At 37.9% G+C, this 13,418-nt stretch overlaps 1 long non-coding RNA gene across 1 annotated transcript in view; it reads left to right on the plus strand.

The window, feature by feature from the left end:
* Positions 1 to 13,418, plus strand: part of LOC137220773 (uncharacterized) — a 148,995-nt gene that overhangs the window by 134,509 nt on the left and 1,068 nt on the right. The gene's annotated exons all lie outside the window — the stretch shown is intronic.

Below are 13,418 nucleotides of genomic sequence, written 5' to 3' on the forward strand. Positions count from 1 at the left end.
CTGGGTGGGGAAATACAGACCTAGTCCTTTTGGTCTCACCTGCAATGTGGGGCTTGCAGGAGAGCGAGATGAGCAATGCAGAAGCCTACTTTTCCTGTTGTGAAGTTGTGATTTCAAACTGGGAGCTGTAGGGAGAGGGAGCTCTTGTCTTCTTGGCTGCACAAGCCTGGGATAGTTTTCTGGGAGCTGGGGAACGGATGTAATGGACTGGGTTACGGATCAAATGCCAAACTCTCAGTCTTCTTACTGAGATTTAGTGTATTTTCTTGAATGAATGTTTCTCCATTTGTTATATGCATTTAGGGAAATTTTCAGAGAATATGAATGATTAATGATTTTTAAAAAAATAATTTGATCCTGTTAAATTGTTGTTTTTCTTGGGAAGGAGTCTGCCCTGGTCCTTACTCCTTCATTCCCAAAGTTCACTCCCCTCTTTTTGAAGATTCTGAAATATAATGATTTTTTCCTTCCTTATATTTTCTCCCCCACTTTTGGTTTATTTTATTAATTATTTTGTAAGGAGATTATTTCAGTATTAATAACATGAAATGAAATTTTAGAAGGTTTATTCAATAAATAGTTTCTTCTCTGTGGGATCTGTATCTGCCATTTCTTAGCTAATTCATGAACACAGATGGCTTTATTGAGATTTACGAGTTTGAGTCTGATAGAAATCATAGATAATATAACATTGAATCTGTTCTGTTTCCTATAAAACACAGATGTACTACAGTCAGTGAGCTTCTTCATGGAGCACTGTGGGGACCGAATCTTAGAACTTTATCCAGGCAAATCATCACATCCTTCAGTTTGCTTGTGCAAAGTCTTGTTACATGGCATTAAATTTCAGGCCAAACCTGAAATTGGTCTCTGATTCTTACGTGGATTTAAGATTGGAGCTACGGTATTACCCCCAATCCAGACATAGTGTACATCTTTATAATTTTAATAGCTTACCAATTATATTTCCCCCTAGTAGCCATGGCTCCTGTGGTCCTGGTATAATTCAAATTAAGGCAGAAATCATTTGCATGACAAAATTGATTTCATTGGATACAAGGCTTTCCCCATATGAGAATCAAGCACAGACCTAGCTAATTATGCCTCAGAGAAAGATGTATTCTCAAATATTTTATAAAACCCCAAATTAAAATAATTTTCTAGGTCTTTCCTATCAATTCCAATAATTTTCTAATACAATACTTTACTCATATCTGTATAATGGCAGCAGACATAGTGGGGAGAGTAGAAACCTTACCAAGGGAAATAGTATAATGGAGTCCCTTTCTTGTTATTCTGAGAGTTCTAGAAAATCATCTTGTTGTGAGTTCCTGGTATTTTATGATACTCTATTTCCATCCCAAAACATTAAAGAATCCTGGTTTTATTAGATATCTTGTTTAATGTTAAAATTTATGATTAAAAATCATAAATATCGGGTAGTATATAATATATAGAATGAGGAAAAGACATTATTTACCTTTTTAAAAAAAATTTCTGAGGACTCCAACTGGGTCCAAACTCTGGAAGTATCCTTGTTTAACAGAGGAATTCCAACTTAACAGGAAAGGAAAGCTGTTATATGTTTGTCCCACCATTCAAGGCAATTTTGCTGAGTGGAAGTTGCTCCTGACAGTGAAGGAGGGAGGGAGGAGAGTTTTAAGTTTTTTGGCCCTTTTGGAGTTAATGTGTAATTCTATTTTAGTTTTAGACCTCTTTTGTTTATTATTGTAAGAAAATTCTTACAACATGGCAAAACTCACCATCTAAAGCCTTGAGCCTTGTGTGACAGGACAAGTTTCTAACATCCTAATGTTCCTCTTCCCACAATCTCATCTAAATGCCTCATTTTGCAGCTTAAGGCCCAGGAAAGCCAAGTGTCTTGTCCAAAATTAGACAGTTTCTTGCCGCCAAGTCTAGTGATCCTCTGAGCTCACCGTGCTGCCTCAAGGAGAGGTAACTTCTCAGGATGTAAAGACAGTTCTTAGAGTTCAGCATGTCTTTTTCTCCTCCTGGGTTTCCTAGACAACTTTCCCAGGTGAGTAGAAGTGAAAATGAGGGTGAGAGTTCTTCATGTTCTATCTTCCTTTCCACAGCGTATGCTGGAGCCAAGTTTTTTTGAAATGGCAGTGTCACCTTATAGGGTAGCCTCCAAAACCCTGAGTGATTTCGTGGAGCAGACGCTGGGCTTACCAATTCTAGACATAAAGAATGAGAAAGATATACATTTTGTTGTATTAATCCTCTGAGATTTGGGGGTCAATTTGTTACCATAGCATAACCTGCTATATCCTTATTAGTACAAGTTCCAAAAATTAGTAGGAGATCACTTCATGCCACTGTTGCATAAAAGACTCCGTTTGAAAACAGTGTGCTGAGGTCTTTGAAAATGAGAACTGGGAAGGACACAGCATCAGAACGGCCAACTGAGGCATAGCAGGAAGAAGTAAGCCGAAATGAAGGCAAAAGCATGGGAGGATTCTTCAGGTTTTTCTTCTAATTCTTCTAATTCAGAATTCCTATATTTTGGTGAAACACTGTCCATGCTGGTGTATAGGTAAAATTGACTAAGGTTTAGTTGTTGTGAAACACAAAGAGCTCATAGGACATGCACTTAAACTTGAGGTTCTTTCTTTTTAAAAAAATATTTTTAAACATATTTGAGAATAGTCTGGTTAAAATCATGCAGTGTGGGAGACACTGAGGATATTAAGTTTGCTGAATGACTTTGCAGTGACTTCTCATGACACTAAAGTATTTACCAGTAATCTGATTTCTTTGTATGCTGCACAGTCATTTTTATGTTGCATTAACTTCATTTCGTATTTTTTGGATCATTCCCGTGCTGTTTAGAGTGTGCTGGTTTGTGGCCTAATTGCCTTATTATGCAGTATTAAATAATCTATAAAAAATGAGTAGAACTGAGAATTAAAAGGAATGAGACTTGGTCACTGTAGGTGGGATAGGAGAGCAAAACAGTAGAACCATCACAAATGTAAATGGAATATTAAGCAGAACATAGCACTAGACTAAAGATCTTTCAGAAGATTTTTTGGGGAAAGAAACCCCCCAAAACACACTAATCATGACTTATTTAAATCTTAATGAAATGAAGAATAAATATAACTCACTTAAGGATAGTCTCTATTTTACAAACAGTATTTCTTTCTCAATATTTCACTCAATTTAAAATGTCCAGATCCTAACTGCTCTCAGCAGTATATTAGAAAACATAAGTGATGATACTTACAGGCTTTAAAAAAAATTACCTAAGTCATTCCATTCCAAAGGCATCTGCTTCCTACTATAATTAGATAGGAGAGGGTATGAAAAAGACAGATTTATTTTGTTATTTTTCAAAAGTAAGATTGTTAATGTGCTAGATAGTGCTAAATAGTAATTTCCCACTGTGAGTGTTCTTTAGTTCATTCAAGGAAAGACCTCAAGCCCGAAGTTCATAAAAATTGCTGATTAGTTGGGTTTGTTTCCTCCTTCTTTGACTGTAGTTTTTGTTTGTTTGCCTTGTTTTTATTTTTACAAAGTAGGCAACTCTAAAAGACTACTTAAATTCAATCTAAAACAAGAAAACACTTGATGTATTTGCTAACTGGCCTAATCAAGATACTTGTTTCTGTGACTTCAGCTATCAGCTCCAAATATATGAACTCCCACATCTAGAGCCCTTAAGACTTTCCCCCATTTTCTAGGATTAGTTCTAATCTCTATCCCCTCTCTGAGTACTTCCATTTGGATCTTAGGATACACCTAAATTCAATGTGTCTAAAACCAACTTCAGATTTTTTCCTCCCGTAGTATCATTTCTGTCAGCAACACCATCTTTCTTCACTGCCCCAGGCCTGGAGTTTCGAAAAGACCTTTCTACCTTTCTTTCCTTTACTTCCTCCCTCCCCCTCCCCCTCTTTTTTTAAGCACCACATCTTCTTCCTTGTGAATTTCTCTCAAGTAGCTCCTTCTTTCTCTCACCCTCCTCAGCCCTTGCAGACTCTCCTCAGCTCACCAGCACTGGCTCAGGGGCTCCCTTGCTGGTCCCTCACCTCCCTGTCCTGAACCCAATCTGTCCTCCACATGACCATAGCAGCCCTCCTCAAGTCCTTCTTTCATCGTGGCTTTCACCTGTGTAACACCCTCATGCATTTCTTTTGCTTGTGGAGTAGACTGAAAAGATCACAGCCTCAAGGATTTACGTAGGTCTGGCCACATTCTGTTTTTCCCTCTCACTTTGTGTCATTTCTTAACCCAAAGTCTCTCTACTCCAGCTGAGCCAATCTGTTGTCTAGCCAGCAAAATCATCGTTCCTCTTTCTGATTCTGAGTCATTTTGTCCTTATTCCTCGCTTAGAATTTCACACCCATGCCCACCCAGATCCATCTTAGTGTGTATTTACCACACTCCTTTCCTTTTGTAGACTTTTTTCTTTACTCACCATGTATTTAGTGAACATCTACAATGGATCCTATCTCCATAGCTGTTCTTGATGGGAGCTGAGGTAAGTGTCTTTGTGCCTCGCTTTCTTGTGACTAGTCCCCGCTTTGCACTGTAGCAGAAAGAACACTGAACTGTGCAGAGGCCTCTCATAATAACTGCTCTCTGAACTTATATAGACCCTCATGTCATTCACTTTCTCACCACCTCATGGTGTCAGTAGATAAAATTGGTACCCAGTGTATTTTTTGTTGATGAATAAACTACCTTGGACAAGGTCTTCCTTTCCTAGGACTCAGTCTCCTCACGTGTGGAAGGAAGAATTGAAAATAGTGTATTATTGATGTAATTCCATGATTCTGGTCATTGCACATGTATTTTCTATGACCATGAATTGTTGGCCAACTTTCTATACCCATACCTATTGTATTGTGTTGTCTTTGCAGAAAGATCTGTAAATTCTCAGTTGATGTTTGTTGCTTGATTTTCAGCATCTTAAGCCTTTTAATTTAGATCTTGTCGGCCCTCCCCACCCCCCAACCCTTCTTAAAATCACTGTAGGAGTTTTTCCTTGTCCTTGAAAGAAAGGCAAATAGGAACAATCCTAGCACACTGTGTCTGTCTCAGGATGACTTTCAGGAACATTAAATCTGCTTATGTTTACCTCTTGAGGACAGTTTAGGAAAGAAAACATTAGACTCTTTTCCTAAATGATTTTCATCTCTCCAGTGATACTCGACACACCAGTTGCCCAGCCCTGACATTTACATGGTGAAAGGTGTGTTAGGATGGGGATGTCTTATCACAAGGAATCAAAGTGATAGCAAATTCAGTTGTTTAACTAAAAGCCCCATCTCAGTCACAAGTGATTTAAAGATGTATGAAGCCCAAAAGAGGCAATGCATGTCAGAGCTAAATTCCACAGTGGGAATTTAGGTAGTGAGCTGGGACTAGCACTGGATTCTAGGCCTTTTTATGCCACTTACTGACTCTGTACAGATTAGCATTACCAACATCACATCATAGGCTCAGAGATTCAAACAGAAATGAGAATAATTCACATTTTGTTGGTATAATAAGACATACACACTTCTGTCCATCTATGACAGAAAATCAAACATAGATACAAATCAGTGCTGCTACAAATTCAAGGTTTCTTACTTCATCTGGGTCCTCAGATCTTCCAGAAAATACCTCTGTGTCAACTGTGTCTCCCAGTTGTTGGGGTAAATAATCTAGACTCTTGTCCCTTTCTTAAATCTCCTTCTGGCCTCACTCTCAGTAGAAGATTTTATCTTTAACTTCCTGGAGAGGATAAAAGCCATGAAGTGATAATTCCCTTAAATTCCATCCTTTTTCATCCATCTTATGCTGACTTCTTTCACTCCTGTTTAAATGCATGAGGACGATGTCCAAGGCCAGATCTAGTACATAGCTGTGAAGTGTATTGATCAACCCATCCATCTTTCTAGAACAGTAGATCTCAACCCTAGCTGCACTTGAGAATGACCTGGCATCCTTTTATAAAACTGATGCTCAGGCTCCACCTCTGGCCAATGAAGTCGGAGTCTCTGAGAGTGAAACTTATGTATCAGTACTTTTTAAAAGTTCCCTGGGTGAGTCCCATGAACAGCCAGGCTTACAAATTGGTCCTTAGCCTAAAACCGCTGCAAGGGCAGGCATCTTTGTGTGCTGAAACAGATCCATTCAACACTATGCAGAGCACATCTCCATCCAGTAATAATCATGGTATAATGTTTTTCTTCACATCCATACTCTTATTACTATATCTGACTTGAGTGAATTTTACTCTTCATTTAACCAAAGTAAAAAAATAAGTATAATGCTACAGTAATTTTAAAATTTAAACTCTATAGAAGGTTCCAAATACCCGTCAAACAAAAGTGTAGTTACTAGTGATAGTGAGAAGCACAGGGAGGTGAATAGTTTGTGCCTTGATTACTAGAATTAATATGTGCACTATTTCTCAAGTATATACTTGACCTCAGAAATTTTAACCAGTTCTCACTAAGAAAAGTAACCACTCAGTGCTTTGTTCACTGAATGCTAGGGTCCTTTGCTCTGAAAAAACTGTAATGTTTAAGGTGGTATAGTGATTGGTCCACTAAAAGATAACTTTACTCAGAATGTTATTTCCTCTGTAGACAGAAAAAGATCCATGAAACTTCTTTCTTTCCTTCCCCCTTGTGTATCTGCCTGGACCTCTAACAGGGCTCATTACTTCTCCTTACTGATACCCATATTTGTGGTCGGTTTCATGAAGTGCTCAACATTTTACTTCAATTAAGTATTGGAGTTTTATTAAAATAAGTATTAAAATAAGGTATTTAATTATATTAAAGTATGAAATACTTCCTACTCTTACAGTATTAAATATATTTTCTTGTTAAATATATTCTCTACTTGTTAAGTATATATTAAACATCATACTTAATGTGATAACCACGTCAAGTATAATGCTGATAAGAGAAAAAAACTCAGTCAAACCATTTCTTAAAAATTTTTGTCAACTCTTATTTCCATTCAAATGTTAATTCTACTTACTTGATTCTACATATACAGTGGAATATTATTCAGCCATAAAAGGAAATGAAGTACTGATACCTGCTATAACATTGCTTAACCTCAAAAACATTGTGCTAAATGAAAGAAACCAGTTACAGAAGACTATATAGTGCATTATTCCATTTCTATGAAATGCCCATAACATGCAAATCTGTACAGACAGAAGATAGTGGTTGCCTAGGGCTGGAGTTGCAGGGAAATGAGTGGTGACTGATAATGGTGAAAGGTTCCTTTTTGTAGTGATTAAAAAGGTTCTAAAGTTGATTGTGGTACTGGTTGAACAACCTTGAGAATATACTAAAAACCAATGAATTGTAAACTTTAAGTGGATAAATTGTATTATATGTGAATTATATCTCAATAAATCTGTCATAAAAATTTACTAACAGAAAGGAAACATGAATCACATTTCATCTTCAGTCTACCTGAACTTTAAGTGTAAAGGCTGAATAGGACTCCTATGAACATGCAGACTCAAGGCATATTGCTATCATGAGCTCTTCCTGCAGAATTTACTAGACAGTGGCCTTCAGGAGACCAAAATGACTGGAGAGATATCAGTGTAGGAACATGTAATAAGTATTAAGTATATATTTACCTGTAGTAGTAAGACTAAATGGTTGTTACAAATAGGATGATCATATGTCTAGTTTGCCAATACAGTCCAATTTTTACCTCTTGTCTTGGTCTAATCTGTAGTGACCCCCTTCACTCCCAAAACTTTTCTGATTTCGTAGATCATATGAATGTCCTCAAGTTATGGGAGCATAGTTGATTGTGTAAAGGCTATATTCTCTAACAATGCAGATATAATATAACATATTAATGGTAGGGGGAAAAGTGGGTACGTTTACAAAAAGTAGCATAAGCCTAATAATTGCCTTTGAAGTGTTGCTGAGAGTAAAAGGGTATTCCTTTAAATTAGATGCAGAGGAAGCAGAGGTTATTAACTAATTTTAGACTAGGAAACCAATAGAAAATTTGAGTGTTTGGTTCCTCCAGCTCTCAAGGCCATTAGAAATTCCTTTATCTCTCCCACGTACCCCCCAACCCCAACTTTCCAATATGTTTCATCCCACACTACTGTTGATAAAATTCAGGTCTTACTACTTCAGTGGTCCTTCCCCACTCACTCATATTTCATGATGTTGGAAGAGGCATTGTAGGGGTTTGTTGTAGGTGTTGTCTATCCCATTAGTTTTTGTTTAATTTATTCTACTGGCTTTTTCTTTGGGGGTAATTCAGGGAGATTTAAAATCTGCACTGCAAGCCTCACCTTCTTCCCAGAGTGCTCCAGAAACCACATCTCCCTCTTTTTTTAACTTCTTTTTTTTCTTCTGTGGCATATCCTCCAATAAATTGCCGAGAAGGAGCTTAGGGGAAGTTTGGTTTGGTTTTGGTTTTGTGTTTTTAAGTTTGAATTCCTTAAATATCCTTATTTTATCCATGCATTTAGATGACAGTTTGCCTAAGGAGAGAATTCTGGTTAAAAGTCCATTTCCTTCAAGATGTTGAAAGCATGTCTTCATTTCCTCTTAGCCCCCCAACATTGTTGTTAAGTCCGTTGTCGTTAAGGTCTTCCATCCATCATAGGTCACCTGTCTCGCTATTACTGAGGGTCTTGCTGTTCTCTGAGAATTTTAAGGATTTCTATTTATCTCTGGTGTTCTGAAATTTCACTGTGTTATCTCAGCATAATATTTTCTTCTTTCATCGTACTGGGGACTTGATAGGTCCTCCATTTCATTCTGGGAAATGTCCTCATATTATTTCCTTCAAATTTTTCTCCTTTCAATAATCTCTCTTATTTCTTCCTCAGATACCTAGTCAGGTGGTATCTCTTCTAGATTCATCTTCTAATTCTGATTTTTCCCTTATTTTTCATAACTCTTGTGTTTTTCCTGTTCTATAAAACATTACCTTATCTTCTAATATTTCTTTTGATTTTTTAAAGAAATTATTTTTTATTAAAGTATAGTTGATATTCTTTTGATATTTTTGTTGTCCTCCCATCATATATTTAATTTCTAAGAACTATTTTTCATTCCTATGTCCTTTTTCTTATAGCATACCATTTTAGCTTAATGGGTATATTAAAATTAAATACAAAATGGAGATGGGACTTGAGTATTCCCTGACTGGATAAAACCATTTAAGCCACTAAAGTGGCAAAGTAAGCAAAACTAAATCTAGCTAATTTCACGAACTTAAGTGAAACTTAGGTTACTTCTTGTAAATGCCTCTGATAGTCATAAAAGAAACTTAAGTCATCTTCCTAAAATTGGGGTGGGATTATCACTTTTAACCAATTCTCTGCTGTCTAGAGATACCCATTGTAATAACCAATCATTAAAAACATTAAACAATGTCCTCTTTTTCACTTTATAAGTCATCCCGTGACAGCATCCCCCTGAGCTTCATATCAGGTTTTTTTTGTTTGTTATTTTTTTGTGTGTTTTTTTGCGGTACACGGGCCTCTCGCTGCTGTTGCGGAGCACAGGCTCCGGATGTGCAGGCTCAGTGGCCATGGCTCACAGGCCTAGCCACTCCGCGGCATGTGGGACCTTCCCAGACCGGGGCACGAACCCGTGTCCCCTGCATCGGCAGGTGGACTCTCAACCACTGTGACACCAGGGAAGCCCTCAATTTTTAATCTGAAAGCTCCGAGTTCATGAACTGTTCTTATATGCACAATAAGCTCTTTAAATACTATTCATTGTTTTGGTGGCTTGAATTTTGCTATCTCTGGATCTTTGATAAATGTAAGTATATTTCTTTTCTTGCCAAGGATATTAATTGAGTATTTTTGAAGTCTTCTCTGGTAGCTTTGGGTTGTTTTTATTTTCTTTTTTTTAAAACTTTTTATTTTATATTGGAGTATAGCCGATTAACAATGTTGTGATAGTTTCAGGTGCGCAGCAAAGGGACTCAGCCATACATATACATGTATCCGTTCTCCCCCAAACTCCCCTCTCATCCAGGCTGCAACATAACATTGAGTAGAGTTCCTGGTGCTATACAGTAGGTCCTTGTTGGTTATCCATTTTAAATATAGCCATGTGTACATGTTGATCCCAAACTCCCTAACTATCCCTTCCCCCGGTAACCATAAATTCATTCTCTAAGTCTGTGAGTCTGTTTCTGTTTTGTAAATAATTTCATTTGTATCATTTCTTTTTTGATTCTACTTATAAGGGATATCATACAATATTTCTCTTTTTTGTCTGACTTCCCTCAGTATGATAATCTCTAGGTCCATCCATGTTGCTGCAAATGGCATTATTTCATTCTTTTTTATGGCTGAGTAATATTCCACTGTATATATGTACCACATCTTCTTTATCCATTCCTCTGTCAATGGACATTTAAGTTGCTTTGAAATTTTGTTTCTACCATGTTTTTAATATTTGTCTGTCTTGGTGTCATTGGTATGAGGTGCTTTATTTCAATGTCTTTAGGCCTTTGATATTTGTTCTTGTTTAAGCATGAGGTACTAGGAAGGTCACTGGAAGGTTTGTCGATTGCTGAGCCACACAGTGGCATGTGGATGTGTAATAACACCCTCCTATGGTCCCAATATTCAAGAGCTGTTTCATGACTCAGGAAATTTCTCTACAGAGAAATCCTTTGCTCTCCCGCTAGGGAACTAAGACTGCCAGGCTTCTCAGAGGCAAGTAGGAAAGGAGGGTGGGAATCTCACCGTATACATGTATACTTCCACTTAATCTCCCTGCTTTCAGCATGACAACATCTACTTGTGAACATCACTGCTTTATGCTGAATTCAGAGTCCCTCTGGTTTCAGTCTTCCAGTCTTACGACAGAACAGGAGAGGTGAAGTAGTGCCCTAACTGCTTCTTAAACAAACACCCATCCACCTCCTGAAATTCTTTGTTCCTCCCTTTTCTCAGTCCTTTCGTCTAGACTTGTGTGGCTTGGCTTGCTTTTTGTCTTCCCCCATTGTCCACATTTAGCTTGCAGCTTTCTCTAACCAGTTCCTTCTTTTTTTTTTTTTCCCCTCCCCTTTGCGGTACACGGGCCTCTCACTACTGTGGCCTCTCCCATTGCGGAGCACAGGCTCCGGACGCAGGCCCACCGGCCATCACTCATGGGCCCAGCCACTCGGTGGCATGTGGGATCCTCCCAGACCGGGGCATGAACCTGTGTCCCCTGCATCAGCAGGCGGACTCCCAACCACTGTGCCACCAGGGAAGCCCACCAGTTCCTTCTTAATGTTCTGCTTTCTGGCTTGTAAATATTTGTTGGAATTTCTTACCTGCTTCATCTTTTTACCAGTACTCTTTGATTTTGTAGAGTTGGGGCTTTTTACTTCTTTTCTGTCTTTTTAATTAGACATTGGGAAACATTGGAAGGAGATATGCATTTAATCTGTCATGTGTACAACTACCCTCCATGGTAGCTTTCATTATTTCCATGAGATAGATAAAATGATAAAGGTAAAATAACTTGCTTAAAGTGGTATAAGTAATAACCTGTACTATAGGGATTGAACCCAGATTTGAAGGTCTTGTTCTCTGTACTAACTGCTTCACAAGAAATAGTTCAAATTGATAACTTCAAACAAGACATCAAGTCAAACAATACTAACATTTATTGAGTGCTTCTGCAGACCCTGTGCTGAGTGCTTCCCATGCATTATCTAGTTTCATCCTCACAAGAACCCTATGAGAGAGGTCGACTTCTATCCTCAGTTTACAGATGAGAAAACTGAGCTGTAGAATGGTCACACAGAAGTAAGAGAAAATCCTAAATAAATTGTATCAGGACCCTAGACCAGAGGTGTGCAAACATTTCTTGTAAAAGGATAGTAAATATTTTAAGTTTTGTTTGCTGTATGGTTTCTGTTGCAATTATTCAACTTTGCCATTGTAGCAAGAAAACAGCCATAGGAAAATGTGTAAAGAATGAACATGGTTGTGTTCCAGTAAAACTGTTTACAAAAAAAAGATGGTGGCCTGAATTTAGCCTGTGGGCTGTAGTTTGTGCATCCTTGCCTTAGATAATTTTTAAAAAGTAGAAATAATGAACACCTGGTGATGAAGCTAAGTTCTGTTCCAGCCAGAAAGATTATTACACTCTTGCTATTAGGCAGAGAGTCAAAAAATGCATGGGCATTTCAGAGCCTCAAATGAGATTGTCAGATTTTAGAACTTGACTAAAAGGAGGAGGAAGTTGTCAGAGGTAAGGGCCAATACTAGTAGCAACAGTGCTTGAAGAAGAGATGGAGGATTCACCACAACTTGGGCAGGTTCTTCCTGTGCTCACTGCTCTGTTCCTTTGGGGGTCCATAGCTCCCCATATGGGTCAGATGCTTGCTTTCAAAGAATTAATAATGAAAATGGACTAATGGCACCAAAATCAGCAGTTGTCATTTGGACAAGAGGAAGCTCCACTTGAGTGCCTTTCAGTCCTCTAACACCTTAAAAACAAACACACAAAAAACTTTATCAGGAAAAATTAAAAGCAACCTCAAAGTTAATCAAAAGGAGTAATCCAGTAAAGTCATCAACAATTAACCTTTAGGCTACAGCCACGTGGTTTTGGTAACAAGAAACAGATGGTATCATCAGTTCCAAATGAATAATACCAGACATTATTGCTCATATTTTTCATTTGGAATCAAGATCAGAGGAAGGGTTTACTTATTGCCACCATATAACCCAGGGCTTAAGAAATGTTCTGGTTCGGGGACAGAACAACTTTGCTTTGCCGACAGTATAACTTGGATAGACTTAATGAAATGTTTCAGTTTTTCAAAAGAACTGGGGTCACAGTTTGTATTGTATAGGAAGCCAGCAAGATAGCAATCACTTAAGGTTTTATTCCTACTAGAGTATGGACTTGTCAGCTGTAACCAGGATCTGAGGCTCAGGATAGAAGCTATAATCACTTTTTATCTTCTTTGCCACAGGGAATAAGAACGAAATTTCTAAAGGGTGATTTTTAAAGTGGAAAATGTACTTTATATTCAGTTGGAAGAAAGAAACTGGTAGCTAGATAAAGAATAGCAAAGGAGGGTTACTTTTCTTTCTTCATTGTGAAACATATTCCTTACGCTCTGTAACACAAAACACTTTCAGCATGATTATGGACTAAGAGTCTAAGATGGGAAGGGATCGTGCTGTATCCAGGCTTTGAAAAATAGTCAAGTGTAGTCATTATGTTTAAATCAACAAATCAGATTAGAACCCAAGCCACAAAACTATGTTACAAGTCAGACCTCCCTTTACATTCCCTCCTTGAGCCACTCTCTCTACACATCAAAACTTCCACCAGTGTTTCTGCAGTCGATTAGTTCCTGGACTGCCTGCCTCTGAGAAGAGAAAGATGGCAAGTAAGGACTATTTTCTCAATACAAACTGAAATTTA

This window comes from Pseudorca crassidens, chromosome 3 (genome assembly GCF_039906515.1).
Source record: "Pseudorca crassidens isolate mPseCra1 chromosome 3, mPseCra1.hap1, whole genome shotgun sequence".
NCBI classification, from domain to species: domain Eukaryota; kingdom Metazoa; phylum Chordata; class Mammalia; order Artiodactyla; family Delphinidae; genus Pseudorca; species Pseudorca crassidens.